We start from the raw sequence: 16,135 nt of genomic DNA, 5'->3' as shown, positions 1-16,135 counted from the left end.
CAATGATATTTGAAGCCTTTCATTCTTTATTACCTCACTACTAAGGGCTAAGAGCTGCTGCTGTTGTGTGTGTGTGTGTGTGTGTGGTGTGTACCATGCTGCCAAGGTGACCTCAAAGCTAAGGGGGTTCCCTCTCCTATTCTACTGCTTTACTGTACGCTCCCTCTAATGGTTAGATGCATTGGGGGAAATCATGGTGTACTTAACAGTAACTTCTGCAATGCACAGTGATGCTGCATAATGTCACATATAGAAATGTCATGCATAGATTGCATTTCATGAGTAATAGAGCATAATACAGTAGTCCTTTCTATTCATTCTATTTCTACATGTACCATTGTTGCAAGAAAATTATCTGCACATCAAGCACAAGGTCTAGTTTCACCAGGCTTTTGATCAAGTCTTTCCTCACCACTTAGTCCCCTCTCATTGCAGTCTGTGATTTCCAGTGTGTCCAAAAAGCTGAGCACGAATAAAGACCAAAAACAACCTAGAAGTAGTCCTTGTCAGTTTCTTCTTGATTACATTTATATTTCTCCCTTATTTTACATTTCCAGAGTTAAGAGATTTCACAAGTTACAGATGTTAATATTATATTCTGATTGCAAAATATTTTAACTAAATGCAGTCTATTCGCTTCCAGAATGTAAGTAGCTATATCTAGCTGTCCGATAACACATTCTGATTGTGTTAGCCCTCCCAAAAAATGTAATAAATTGTCACGATTTCCGCCGAAGTTGGTCCCTCTCCTTGTTCGGGCTGCGTTTCTAGCCATCGCCGATCCACCTTTCATTTTCCATTGGTTTTGTCTTGTCTTCCCACACACCTGGTTTCAATTCCATCATTACATGTTGTGTATTTAACCCTCTGTTTCCCCCCATGTCCTTGTCCGGAATTGTTTATTGTAGTGCTTGTGCACATTATGCTGGTGTGTACCGGGTTTTGTTTACCCATTGATTTATTGTTTTGTTTATTAAACTGCGCCGTTGTAAATCAGTTTTTGCTCTCCTGCGCCCGACTTCTCTGCCGCCAGTACGCACCCCCTACATAAATATCATATTAACAACTGCAAACATTTCTCATTGCAGGAAATTTGCTGTAAAACTGCTTATTTTCCTCTCCGCCCCATGGCAAAACAAGTCGAATTGCACAAATTACACCAAAACTTAAACATTTGTATTAAAGTTGTCATAAAATTTCAAAATCTTCTGTCCGCTCCATATTAAAATGTGTAGAATTGCAGCAAGCTAGCTTTAAAACAACACAATTTTCTCTACATCCCATTGCAAAATGTGTAGAATTAACTTAAAAATGCTCTCTGCAGTGAGTTCTGATATTTTATGATCCCATCCCCATCAAAGTTGCCCAAAAGCTATTCAAAACAGAATAGTTTTTTATTTCTTAATCAGCTTTAGGTGTAAAGGCTTTTTTTGAAATGGTTCGGGAATTGGTAATGTCAATTTTTAAAAATGATAATATTCACTCACAGCATCTTTACTGTGTTGCACTTTGACATTGAGAACGGACAATTATTTATCCAAACTCATGATGTAACGTTTTTTGTCGTCTGAAGAAGAGTAGTCGGACCAAAGCGCAGCGTGGTAAGTGTTCATGCTTTTTTATTAGAACAGAACACTATAACAAAATAACAAGAGAAATAAATGAAACCGAAACAGTCCTGTAAGGTGCAAAACACTAAACAGAAAATAACTACCCACAAAAACCATGTGCGAAAAAGCTACCTAAGTATGGTTCCCAATCAGAGACAACGATAGACAGCTGTCCCTGATTGAGAACCATACCCGGCCAAAACAAAGAAATACAAAACATAGAAAAAATAACATAGAATGCCCACCCAAATCACACCCTGACCAAACCAAAATAGAGACATAAAAAGCTCTCTACGGTCAGGGCGTGACACATGAAAATATATGAAGTGTGGTCTAACACTAATTAGGGATATCCAATTAACAGTACCTTGTAAGCCTTAAATTCAATCAAGCTTGAAGGCAGCAGGGAGGAGACCACAATTAGCCCACATTAACATTGCAGACTTTTATCCAACCTGCCTCGGATTCTGATTAGTGTATTTAAACTCATAACACCCCCCCCCCCCACACACACACACACACACCTTTCTCGGAAAACAAGAGATATTTTCCTGCAATTCTGCACATTTTGCCATAGGGCGTAGAGAACATTTTGCCATTTTAAAGCAAGTTTGCTGAGAATTTTTAGCAATTTTATAGCTAATTTCATGCAATTATACACATTTTGCCATAAGGTGGAGGCAAATGTTTGCAGCTTATAATATGGTAACTGATGATCAATGGGCCCCACCCCAGTCGGTAATTCGACCATGCTTACTACAAGTTAAGATAGCTGTCCGCTAGACTAACTTACCAATCTTAAAAACTTTAGCTGACATTGGCAAATTGTGAGTGCTGATGCAGAACCAAATTTCAAAATTGCACCTTGTGTATTCTATTATTCTAACTCTCAACAGTAAGTTGAGACACTGACTGAGTTCCACAAAAAAATAAAATAATATACTGCATATACATGTATATTTTTTTTTATTCGTCCGCTGGCCTACAAAATGGGGGTCACTGCCTGTTGCCCATCCCTGTTGTAAATGAAGTACATGATTTACGTTGAAAGTCTAAAACACACTACTGCATTATCAATCTAATCTTCCCTTCTTCATCAAGTTCAAGCTAGGACTACAAAATATGGTTTGAGACCTTGATATGTCGGCTATTAGTGGTATATGCATTGTCATTACATAATTGTATTAGTACTACTATCATTACATAAGTGTGTTTTCTCCATCTGTAGCCCTTTCAGTTTTTTGGTGTGATGAAAGAATTACACTTTGGTTTTTGCTATTTCCTTTCAATTTGTGTCAGACAACCAGATGAAGGGAGTTTCTAATAATCAATGACTTTAGTTGATCAATCAAGTACAAGGGAGGGGAGAGAACCTGCAGACACTTGGCCCTCCGGGAATTGAGTTTTCACCCCTGCAAAATGCTGTGGGGGCCTCATCGAAGTGTTGCACACAGCTGGTAGGGCTTGGGACTGTGTGTAGATCCCATCTTAAAGTCCAGGCTGGGTTCCACCCCTGGGGGAGAGGAGAAGGTGAAACTCTGCAGCAGGGAGGTGAAGAACAGGAACAGTTCCATCTTAGCTAGCTGCTCCCCAGGACACACCCTCTTAGCTGATGGGAGAATCAATCACAGAACACCTTCTCTAACTCTCAGTGTAAAGTATAAAACAGTAACTATGCTAGCACTAACATACTCTAGCTATAGAGACAAGTCAATGATTCAACTTCAGTTAAACCGAGTCAACTATTACCATGTAAGGAGGATGAGTTGTACATGTGCTATTTCCTGTAGGGCAGCATCATTTGGCACCAATCTGGGGTCAAATGACATGGAAGAGATGTAGTACCATATTACATAAAGAGAACGGTAGGATAAATGTAGCACAGTATTACCTAAAGAGAATGGAAGGAATGCGTCTCTCTTCCTGAACTTGCCCTCCTGATCCAGGAAGTGTGCAGGGTTGAAGGTGTGAGGGGTCTCCTACTCTGACTCATCAAACAGGACAGACTGGAGGGTACCTAACACCATGGTGTTCTGAGGGGACAACAAAACAGACATGATCTCATCAACTCACTGTATTATTTATTAGATACAACTAGTACACAGTGTACACAGTGTTATGGCAACAAAGCTTTATGTATAGTTGAAATTAGTAAGGGATAAACGCAGACATTCTGTACATTATCTAGGAAATTCTGGGCAACGCTCCCGAGTCCATTTGCGATGTTAATTTTTCAAAGGTAATGTACATTACGGATGTGTTTATCCAACTTATACCACAGTTGTCAAAGAAAACAATACTCAAGCACAAATTTACTGGTATGTTTAGGCGCATATTGTGTCATGATTTCAAAGTGTCCTGATATCTTTTCCAACTGTCCTGATATCTTTCCCAACTGTCCTGATATGCCCATTCTAGAATGCCCTTTTAGCCAATCAGAAACGAGTATTCAACAACGCTGTGGTATCTAACTCTTTTTCGAATGTTGTTATGGACACAGTCAAACAACGGAAGTGATGGATTTGACGGATGGATTCGCTAAACTGCAGCACTCCATTGGCAAACTTGCCAGAGTAAATTATTTGAAAGAGTCAATTTATAAAGTCATGTAAACAAGTGTAAGTGTATATGTGTAATTTTATTTTTTATTTAATTCAAGTTCGCTAACGTTAGCTAGACCTACTAGTAGGCTAGTTCTGTTGTGCTAATAATGTTAGTTGTGTTGTGGTGGAGTTAATTAAGGCCCAGGCCATCCACCAAGCCAATAACTATAGCCTAATGATACATGTAATAATAAAATATAGGCTACATAACTATAAAACTTTGCTGAGCATCCACACTAGAGGAAAGTTGATAGTTTATTGTTTTACAGTTCTACATTCCTACAGTCCTACACCTGTCAATCAACTGATCAATGCATCCTACTTCTGCCTATGAATAATGTTGTAACACAAGACCAGGTTTCTAACACACAGATATTGATTCAAACCATTCAGTGCTTTCAGGATGTGTTCATTGTCATAGTGACAACTGAAAATAATACTTTAATGTAAATGTAGGTCTAATGAAAAATTATGTAGTAACTTGTATTTAAATGTAGCAATTCAGCAACAAACACTGTTTGGCCTGCACATATTTTACAGCATGTAATGGCCTCATTGCTCAAATGGTTTGCAAGTGATTGCCATTGGTCTAATGGTTGTTAATTCCTTTGGGTCTTCTTTTTCACTGTGATCATCTCTGTATGTCTTGTGCACCTATTTGCAATGCATCCGTGTAACATGCATTTTCTAAGCTGTAGGCCTGTTCCACCTTCAGCAATTAGCAAGAGCAAGCCAACTTCTTTCCCGGGATAGACTAGTAGGCCTAGTATAAATACATGTTCTTTAGCTTTGTAGCCTATAGATTTTCCTGGGATTTCACGAGAAGTGGAATGGCCTATAGCCTGTTGCGCAAGGGAACCGATGAGAGAGGCTAGTGATCTGTTGCCAAAGTAAGAAGCTAAATATTAGCTAGATATTAGGCCATTCGTTAGCTAAATATTAGCGATATAAGCTAAATATTTACCTGTCAAAGTTCAAGAAAAATAAGATAACAGATGATCAAATGACAGATCTGTAGTGCGTTTCTCTAGGCTACGCTCTGTGGTCCCCAGTCACGCAAAGCTCCACAGTATGGATTAGGCCTATGTTTTTAGACAAGAAAATGATTAAACAATGGGCTACAACAACAGAGTGCAATGAGGAGTGAGTTATTGTTGTCAAGAGAATACGCAATTATTGTCCATGGGCTGTACACTTCAGTGATGCAGGCTAATTTGAATAACCACTCACATGTCCTGTTTTGTTTCATGCTGAAATAACTGCATGCCAACAGCCTAGGCCTGACTATGCAACCATTTGGACCAGTTTAGGTCTATTCTAGACCGTTTAGAAGGTCCAGAAAGTTACATTAGCAGGACACTCACTATTTTGTCAGAATGTAATCCGGTATTAAGATACAGTAGGCCTACTATTGAAAATAGGGGCTTCACCTTTCCTACACTATTTCACATTCAGCAAGCAAGAGCAAGCGTGCACCTCTCTTCCAATAGGCTATTAGTAAGTTGCTTCCACTCGTTCTGTGGCCCTTGTTAAGTTCTGTGGCCCTTGTTAAGGTCAACGGCATCTGTCAAAGGCATCATGAACCTTATCAAGTACCAGGACATTTCAGCCACAAAACTGGTTGCCACTGCCATGACATTGACACTTGTCCACAAGCAGATCTTCCAGCAATACAATAACCTCAAGCACACATCAAAATCCACAAAGAAATGGTTAGATGACCACAAAATCAACATTTTGCAATGGCATCTCAGTCTCCGAACTTGAACCCCATTGAAAACCTGTGGTTTGAATTGAAAAGGGCAGTCCATAAGCGCAGACAAAGGATATCAAGTATCTGGAAAGATTCTATATGGAGGAATGGTTTAGGATCTCTTCCAATTTCTCATAAAGCATTTTAGAAAAAGGCTCAGTGGCATTATCCTCACAAGGGAAGGGTGCTGGAGTATTGAAAACTGGGTATCCAATCATTTTGATCCTTATCTTAAAAAAGGTATTACTTGTTAAACCAAATCTCTTTCTCTGAGAAATTTAATTAGTATAAAATAATAACATTTGTCACTTTTTTTGCATGCAATACTACAGCTCAGTTCTGATGTGATTAATAAGGAGCATCCAGATGCTGCACTTGATGAATTTATGAAATTGCTTCTTCCAATTATTGATAAACATGCACCTGTTAAGAAACTGACTGTTAGAACTGGTGAGGCTCCATGGATTGATGAGAAATTGAAAAACTGCATGGTTGAAAGAAATGGGGAAAAAGGAGTGGCTAATAAGTCTGACTTCACATCTGACTGGCTGACTTACAGCAAGTTGAGAAATGATGTGACTAAACTCAAACAAAAAGAAGAAGAATCTGTTTTATGAAGCCAAGATCAAAAAACTGTGGAGTACTTTAAATGAAATTATGGGCAGAAAGACAAATTCAACTCCACCTTTCATCGAATCAGATGGCTTATTCATCACAAAACCATTTGATGTTGCCAGTTATTTTTATGATTACTTAATTGGCAAAGTGGGCAAAATTAGGCAGGAAATGCCAACAATAAACAGTGAGCCATTGTACTCATGCAGAAAAAAAAAATATGAAAGAAAAGCATTGTAAGTTAGAATTTTGTGAAGTTAGTGTGCGAGAGGTGGGGAAATTATTGTTATTAATCAATTATGAGAAACCTCCTGGCATTGACAACTTAGATGGAGAGCTACTGAGGATGGTAGCTGACTCTATAGCCACTCCGATATGTCATACAGTAACTTTAATCTGAGTCCAGAGGAAAGTCTTTGTCCTCCGGCCTGGAGGGAAGCCAAAGTCATTCCGTTACCCAAGAGGGGTAAAGCGGCCTTTACTGGTTCTCACAGCAGACCTATCAGATTGCTGCCAGCTCATAGCAAACTGTTGGAAAAAAATGCATTTGACCAAATACAGTGATATTTCACTGTAAACAAATTAACAACAGACTTTCAGCATGCTTATAGAAAAGGGCACTCAACATGTACTGCACTGACAGAAATGACTGATGATTGGTTGAAATACATTGATAATAAGAAGATTGTGGGAGCTGTACTAATAGATTTCAGTGCAGCCTTTGATATTATTGACTATAATCTGTTGTTGAGAAAACGTACGCCACCGGTCAAAAGCTTTAGTACACCGACTCATTCAATTGATTTTTCTTTATTTTTACTATTTTCTACATTGTAGAATAATAGTGAAGACATCAAAACTATGGAATAACACTATTAAATAACACTAAAACTATTATAAAACCCTTTTGCAATTATGTTAGCACAGCTGAAGACTGATGTCCTGATTAAAGAAGCAATAAAACTGTCCTTCTTTAGACTAGTTGAGAATCTGGAGCATCAGCATGTGTGGGTTTGATTACAGGCTCAAAATGGCCAGAAACAAAGAACTTTCTTCTCAAACTCGTCAGTCTATTCTCGTTCTGAGAAATGAAGGCTATTCCAGGCGTGAAATTGCCAAGAAACTGAAGATCTCGTACAACGCTGTGTACTACTCCCTTCTCACATGGAATTGCCTTCATTTCTCAGAACAAGAACAGACTGACGAGTTTCAGAAGAAAGTTATTTGTTTCTGGCCATTTTGAGCCTTGGATTAGCTAACACAACGCTCCATTGGAACATAGGAGTGATGGTTGCTGATAATGCGCCTCTGTACGCCTATGTAGATATCCCATTAAAAATCCGCCGTTTCCAGCTACAATAGTCATTTACAACATTAACAATGTCTACACTGTATTTCTGATCAATTTGATGTTATTTTAATGGACAAAATTGTGCATTTCTTTCAGAAACAAGGACATTTCTAAGTGACCCCAAACTTTTGAACAGCAGTGTAACTCAGAGGGTTTTCTTTAATGGAAGCTTCTCTAATGTCAAACATGTAAAGTGTGGTGCACCGCAAGGCAGTTCTCTAGGCGCTTTACTCTTTTCTATTTTTACCAATGACCGGCCACTGGTTTTAAAGAAAGCATGTGTGTCCATGTATGCTGATGATTCAACCATATACACATCAGCAACCGCAGCTAATGAAGTCACTGAAATCCTTAACAAAGAGTTGCAGTCTGTTTTGGAATGGTTGGCCAGTAATATACTGGTCCTGAACATATCTAAAACTAAGAGGATTGTATGTGGTACGAATCATTCCTTAAGTTCTAGACCTCAGCTGAATCTGGTAATGAGTGGTGTGGCTATTGAACAAGTTGAGGCGACTCAATTACTTGTGGTTACCTTAGATTGTAAACTGTCATGGTGAAAAAATATAGATTCAATGGTTGTAAAGATGGGGAGTAGTCTGTCCGTAATAAAGAGATGCTCTGCTTTTTTGACACTACATTCCACAAAGTAAGTCCTGCAGACTCTAGTTTTATCTTATCTTGATTATTGTCCAGTCATAGGGTCAAGTGCTGCAAAGAAATATCTAGTTAAGCTGCACGTCTTGCTCGTCAATGTAATGAGAATGCTAATGTTAATATTATGCATGCCAGTCTCTCTTGTTAAAGAGTTGAGGAAAGACTGAATACATCACTTCTTGTTTTTATAAGAAACATTAATGTGTTTGAAATTCAAAATTGTTTGCATAGTCAACTTACACACAGCACTGACACACACACATATCCCACCAGACATGCCCCCAGGGGACATTTCACAGTCCCCAGGTCCAGATGAAATTCAAGGAAAAGTACAGTATTATGTTGAGCCAAGAGTGCATGGAAGTCCATTCCAACTTATATAGCACAAGTGAACAGCAAACCTGGTTTAAAAAACAAATAAAGCAACACCTCACTGCACAACTCCTCTCCCCCATGTGACCTACTTGTTGTGTGCATGCACTGACATTTATGTGTAACTGATAGATGCGCATGCACACACACACACACACACACACACACACACACACACACACACACACACACACACACACACACACACACACACACACTACATGTTCATGTTTTTAAATGGATGTAAATAGTAAAGTCTTCAGTTTGTAATGTATTTTTCGTTATGTGTTGGACCCCAGTAAGACTAACTCTCGCCATTGTGTCGGCTAATGGGGATCCTAATAAATCAAATAGATTTTTCCTTTGCCATCCTCAGTGGCAACGTTCTTATCTCTTGCTTGCTGCTAGTTAGTTTACTAGCTACGGCTACATAGTCACAACCTCTGCAAACAGAATAAAAGCAAAGTTTATTACGTCAGTTTGTTTAAGCTTTTTATCCTGCTTATACCAGTTGCCAAAGAAAACAAGACTAAGCACATTTCCGTTGATAGTTTCATTTATATAGGCAAATTCATACTTTCTCAACTTTTGGTTTGCCATAGACCGGCGATCCAGTCGTTCATTCGAATAGTTCTATATTTATGGACGCGACCCAGTTGTTCGTTCTTTATGTTCCATTGCCATGCTCACTGGCAATGTTCTTATCTAGCTAGCTACAGATAACACAGTCACAATCTCTGCAGCCAAAATAAGAGCACAGTAGCCATTTTCTATTGACATTCATTTGGATACATCCATAACAATGAGCTGATAAGGCCGATTTTGCCTGGCATACAGTGGCTTGCAAAAGTCTTCACCCTCCTTGGCATTTTTTTCCTATTTTGTTGCCTTACAACCTGGATTTAAAATATATTTCTGGGGGGTTTGTATCAATTGATTTACACAACATGCCTACCACTTTGAAGATGCAATTTCTTCTGCAATTTTAGTCTCATCTGATCAGAGTACCTTCTTCCATATCTTTGGCGAGTCTCCCACATGCCTTTTAGCAAACACCAAACATGTTTTCTTTAAGCAATGGCTTTTTTTGTCCACTCTTCCGTAAAGCCCAGCTCTGGGGAGAGTACAGCTTAAGGTGGTCCTATGGACAGTGTTACAGATACAAGTATTATGTGTGTATCCTGTGTTTCTTTTCTCTCCTTCTCCCCTACTCACAGGTGACAATCATCATTCTCCAATCAGTCATCAATCAGTCGCTAATCGGAAGACACCTGCTCCTTTTCTCCTACCCAATCACATTCCCTTTCCCTTGGTTTAAAAACCCTGTCAGTTGTTTTCTCTTGAGCTTAATTCTCTTTGTCAATGCCATCTGTCTGTAGAACTCTTGTGTGGTTTAGCATCTACATGTCACTTTGTCCCCACCTGTGAGTATTGTGTTTGTTATGGTGTTTGTTTGATAGTGGGAAAAGGGGGTAACCAGACAGGTCGCCCATGGGCATACACTACCCGTAGGTAAACTTTGTTAAATACACTAGTTAGAACTGGGCGGACCACCCCCTGTATTTTTGGTTAGTTAGTTAGCTGTTGGTGAAGTAGGTTAGTCTAGCTTAGGGGTGTTTGTGGATACTTATTATTTCTTTCCTTGGGTCCAGCTCAGCCCCTTTTCCTGCTCCCCCCCCATTACCGTGTGTTTGTAAATAAACCCTGAGTGTTTGACGGTAGATATTAGTTGTCGTGGTTATTTCGTTCTCACTCTTACTTTGTCACTACTATAATTTGCATGAGTTATGTTACGGGTCCCATTACCATCCACCCTAGACTGTCGGGCCAAAGGGATTCGTAACAGACAGATACTCCAATCTTCGCTGTGGTCCTTGCAGCTCCTTCAGGGTTATCTTTGGTCTCTTTGTTCCCTTTCTAATGCCCTCCTTGCCTGGTCCATGAGTTTTGGCAGGTTTGTTGTGGTGCTATATTCTTTAAATTTTTTAATAATGGATTTAATGGTGCTCTGTGGGATGTTCAAAGTTTTGATTTTTTTTTATTACCCAACCCTGATCTGTACTTCTCCACGACTTTGTCCCTGACCTGTTTTGAGCGCTCCTTGGTCTTCATGGTGCTGCTTGCTTGGTGGTGCCCCTTGCTTAGTGGTGTTTCAGACTCTGGGGCCTTTCAGAACAGGTGTATATATACTGAGATCATGTGACAGACCATGTGACACTTAGATTGCATACAGGTGGACTTTATTTAACTTATTATGTGACTTCTGAAGGTAATTGGTTGCCCCAGATCTTATTTAGGGGCTTCATATCAAAGGGGGTGAATACATATGCACGTACCACTTTTCTGTTTAATTTTTTTGAAATAAGTAATTTTTTTTAAAATTTCACTTCACCAATTTGGACTATTTTGTGTATGTTCATTATATGGAATCCAAATAAAATCCATTTAAATTACAGGTTGTAACACAACAAAGTAGGAAAAAATGCCAAGGGGGATGAATACTTTTGCAAGGCACTGTAGCTAGAAAAGTGTGCCTTCTCGTCAGGACACTGACTGTTAATTACGAGGAGATAGGATTGCATATCAAACACTAGGCTAGACACTAGCTAAATAGTTTGTTGATAGCAAACCTGCCAATATGACAACCAAATAAAAAAATATCAGTTGCTGAAAACAGCTTGTCAAACTAGAAACATGTTGAAGGATTTGACAGATTTAGTGACTGAGGTGATGGGAGAAATTCATGTACAACATTTACCACTTTAGGTCATCAGACGCTCCCCCTAAAAATATGTCTCGGCAAAAACAAATCAATCAATGTTTTTCCTCGTTGCATCTGCGTTTACAATGTATCCAATTTCAGTTTTTGTAGTTTTAACTTTCTGTAACTTTGTAGCAAGTATGGTCTGCATGTGTAGGTGCATATTGCGTGATGATTGCAAGGTGTCTCGATATCTTTTCCAACTGTCCTGTTATCAGGTTTTAATCTCCATTCTATAAACTAGTTTTCAACAATGCTGTGGTATAATAATGAATAAACCCTATACTTTTAAGTCCCTATGATAAATGACCCTATCAGTTTGTGTCCCTACCACATTTAAGGCTTCTAAATGAACAAACAGAACACAACACTCTGACAACATACAATACATTGAGTTGCATTTGAGTTATGAGGAACAAATTATTGAGTGTTGCAGTAAGTGGTCCCTGAGATGACTGACCTTAGGGATGGTGTACCCTCCAACCTCAGTGTCTTTAGTGGCCTTGCGGAATACATTGAGCGGTATGATATTCCCCATCTTCTGTGTCTCATGGATGACTACATCTGTGTAGGGCATGCTGTCCCTGTCTTCCATGGAGGGCTGCCGTGATGACCCAACAACTGCATCCATCTCTGCCTGCACCTTGGCTACATCAGGGATAAAAGACAATGCAAAGAAAGTCATCATGCTAATTAATTGTGTGTGCAAATGCTCGCACACATCTTTCTGCATGACCTTTTAATCAATCAAGATCAGAAAAGGCCCCAATAGAGGGTTGTAGAGGTGGTCTATGTCCCAGCTACAAATAGATTCAGAGTGCAGAAGGACAAGTTCTCCAAGTTAAACTCAGCCCTTGTGTCATCTTCCCACTGTGCAACAAAACACAACAAACTAGATACTTTATAAAAAATATTTAACTTATTGACGATGCTGAAGCCAATTTACCAATGTGATACAGAAATATGGACATGTACTGCAATACAAATAATAGCTTTGAATCCCCATTATTTGGATAGTGAGTGTGCCCGGCCTGCAGCCTAAAATATTCTAATAGTACAACTACTTGCTTACCTAAAAGTACTCCCTAATACAATTTTAAGTAACTCTTCTCCAGTCCCACATCATCATCAACATCATCAGCCGTGTAGTGGAGGGTAAACATACAAAAACACTGTTTACCCACCTAGTGTGGAAAAAAGCATTGAAAATATAGGGAGAAAATATGGGTTGGACCATACTTTTGTCATCAATCATTAAAAAAAAGATCTACTTGAGAACTGGAAATCAAATGATCCTCCATTGTTAAGACATTGGATGTGTCACGCCCTGACCTTAGTTATCTTTGTTTTCTTTATTATTTTGGTTAGGTCAGGGTGTGACGAGGGTGGTATGTGTGTTTTTGTCTGGTCTAGGTTTTTTTTATGTCTAGGTTGTGTGTGTAGTCTAGGCATACGTAGGTCTATGGTGGCCTTGATTGGTTCCCAATCAGAGGCAGCTGTTTATCATTGTCTCTGATTGGGGATCCTATTTAGGTTTCCATTTTCCAGTTTAGTTTGTGGGTGATTGTCTATGTTGAATGTCTGCACTCGTTATTATTAGCGTCACGTTATTTTGTATAGTTTGTTTCGGTGTTCTTTCGTTGTCATTAAATAAGATGTATTCACATCACGCTGCGCTTTGGTCTCCTCAATACGACAATCGTGACAGGATGAATCAAATGCATTAGTATTTAAATATTAAACAAATGTTGGCTAGAGAGAAACAAAATCGTGCAATTTGAAGCCATATGGTATAAAGTGTTACAAGTACTGGAGATATCCACAATATTAGAAATGGGAAAGGATGTTATTGTGAGATGGACAGGATGGGTGTGAATACAGTGGGAGCATGTGGGTCTGAGCAAGTGTGATGTCATTAATGTTTGTTGAAGGTCATGTACTTCCGAGTTGGTGTTTTTTGTCTTTATTTGTCTTTTTTCTCTATGTTGAAGGTTGGGCATTAAGTCCCTGCCAACGTCATGTTTAGTTTACTGGACCTATGTTTGTCAAATGTTAAATGTCTATTATCTTTGTATATGTATATTTGTTTATTTTCTAAACACTAAAATACAATTATAAAAAATAAATAATAACATCGGGAGAATTACTATATTCACTGCGAACGGCATCAGTGTTTACCCGACTACTTTATTTTACCAATACATCAGTGAGTCATCATCATCATCATCATCATCCCCATCATCTTCGCTATCTCGTTGAGGAAGCAGTCAATGAAGTCTCTTGGGGACGAGGGGTCGTTGTCCTTCTTGTGCTCCTGAATCCTGATCTTGATGAAGGAGATGACCTCCTCCCAGCCAGAGAAGATCCTTCTGTGAGGACCAGGAACCCGATGCATGACCCACGGCATCATGTTATACATCTGAGGACAGACAATCAATCACTCAATTCCATTTATTTATATAGCCATTTTTACATCAGCAGTTGTGACAAAGTGCTTTACAGATATCCAGCCTTAACCCCAAAGAGCAAGCAATGCAGAAGCAGAAACACAGTTGCCAGGAAAACTCTAGAAGGAAGGAATCTATAAAGAAACTTAGAGGAACCCAGCTCAGAGGGGTTGCCAGTCCTCTTCTAGGGTCAATGCTAATATGAACGCCTGTCTAGTTCAGTCATATTTAATGATTATTCTAAATATAATATAATATAAATTAATTAAACAAAAAAGGAGAGAGAGAGAGACTTACTTCAGCCCAAATGCCTCCTTCCAAATACATAATCTCATTGATAGTGTTCATGAGGGTTTGGAATTGGTCGTTGCTGTATTCAAAGCGGTCACCAAACACAAGACAGCAGATAACATTGGAGACATCGTTGTTAGTCAGCATCGGGGGTTGAAGGGTTTTCCTGCATGGGACAAAAGCAACATGGCTCAGCACAAACATCAGTTTTTTTGCGTGTGAGCCATATCCTTACACTGAACTTCAGTCTGAAATCATTTTTCTGGGTAAGCACCATAGCTTATACAGTTTTGTCCCAAAAATATTTATTTGTGCGAGGACTCCTGATCTCAACTGAATCTGTCACCATAAAAATCAATACATTATTTATCGCTGCGTGTCTTTTACATCCAAAACAGAGGCCTCTCAAGTATAAACTTAACAATAACAATGTCATTGTAGTGTATACTCAAATCTGTTTTGAAAAGTATACAAATTTCCTTGTGGGGACAATAACATTTGAATTGAACTGTAAGCATATCAAGTACCTTGTTCACTCTAAAAGGCTTCATTCAGACACTGTGCTTCGATCTGGATGGACGGCTCCAAACTCTTCTTGCCCAGTCCAAAGTTCCTCAGTGGATACCCATGGATACCCATTCGTCATAATCACACTTAAGTGTACGAAAAGTTTTCAGTGATCAGTGAAGAAGCAAAAACTTGTACCATACACTCAAATGTAACTAAGAAAGCCTTGGACAAATATCCTTGTCTGAGTTAGAACGGCCCATTCCCTGTTACTGTAGTGTGAGGGAGCTTGATGTTCAAGTAGGTACACCCCCTGGATAGGATGCTATTTGTTGCAGGTTCCTTACCACCCCAATCCAAGAAAATAGGCACCAGGTCAAATGTTTTGCCTTTGGTATGAGTAGACTGGGGATCGAACCCCTAAATGTCCAATTTAAGACTCTAATACACTCAAAGGTACAAGGATGTAATATTTCCACAATATTATATTATTACCAATATGGTCAGTTATCAATTATCAGTCAATAGACATACTGTAAGGTAAGGACAATGTCCTGCCTTTCCAATAAAAACAAGTCATCCAGCACCATAATTGAATCATCATAGTATGCAGTATTGGCAGTGTAAAACGCCTTCACCTAGTTACCTTTACTTCCCGATGCTTGACTTCCAATATATATATATATATCTTCAAATAAGGGAAGGGAGGCCGATCCGCAAAACTGTCACCATTGTTGACCAAGGCCTCTTTCACCATCTCGTATCCACTCAGGACAACCCACTTTGGCCCTTGGTTTGCCGAAGGAATTCGAAGGCTGAAAATCTTTCAATATTTTTTTGCACACTACAAGAATAATGATAAGAAAACAGTTTGTCACATTGTTTACTCAAAAAGAGCATTTAGTTAGCCTGGTCCCAGATCTGATTATGCTCTTACCAACTCCATTGCTCATTGACAAGCCAAACAATTGTTTGGCATGACAATGTGTGACAAGGAGTTGGGATGATAGTACTAACAGACTGGCACTCGAGCTAGCGTTTAGTAAACCCACCTCTTCCAACTGAAGGTGTATCTTATCAGGATCAAACTGAAACATGTTGCCAACGAAGACTATGACCAAGGTCCAGGAGGAAAATGCTTTGGAGTTTTGTTTTTCAGGAGGTCGAC

General features: G+C 39.1%; 1 pseudogene; it reads right to left on the bottom strand.

Moving 5' to 3' along the window:
• Positions 1–3,043: 3,043 nt before the first annotated feature.
• LOC120054323 lies at positions 3,044–15,099 on the bottom strand (annotated as a pseudogene).
• Between the last annotated feature and the right edge of the window lie 1,036 nt (positions 15,100–16,135).

This window comes from Salvelinus namaycush, chromosome 10, assembly GCF_016432855.1.
Source record: "Salvelinus namaycush isolate Seneca chromosome 10, SaNama_1.0, whole genome shotgun sequence".
Classification (NCBI taxonomy): Eukaryota; Metazoa; Chordata; class Actinopteri; order Salmoniformes; family Salmonidae; genus Salvelinus; species Salvelinus namaycush.
This window is presented reverse-complemented; position numbering and strand designations above follow the sequence as displayed.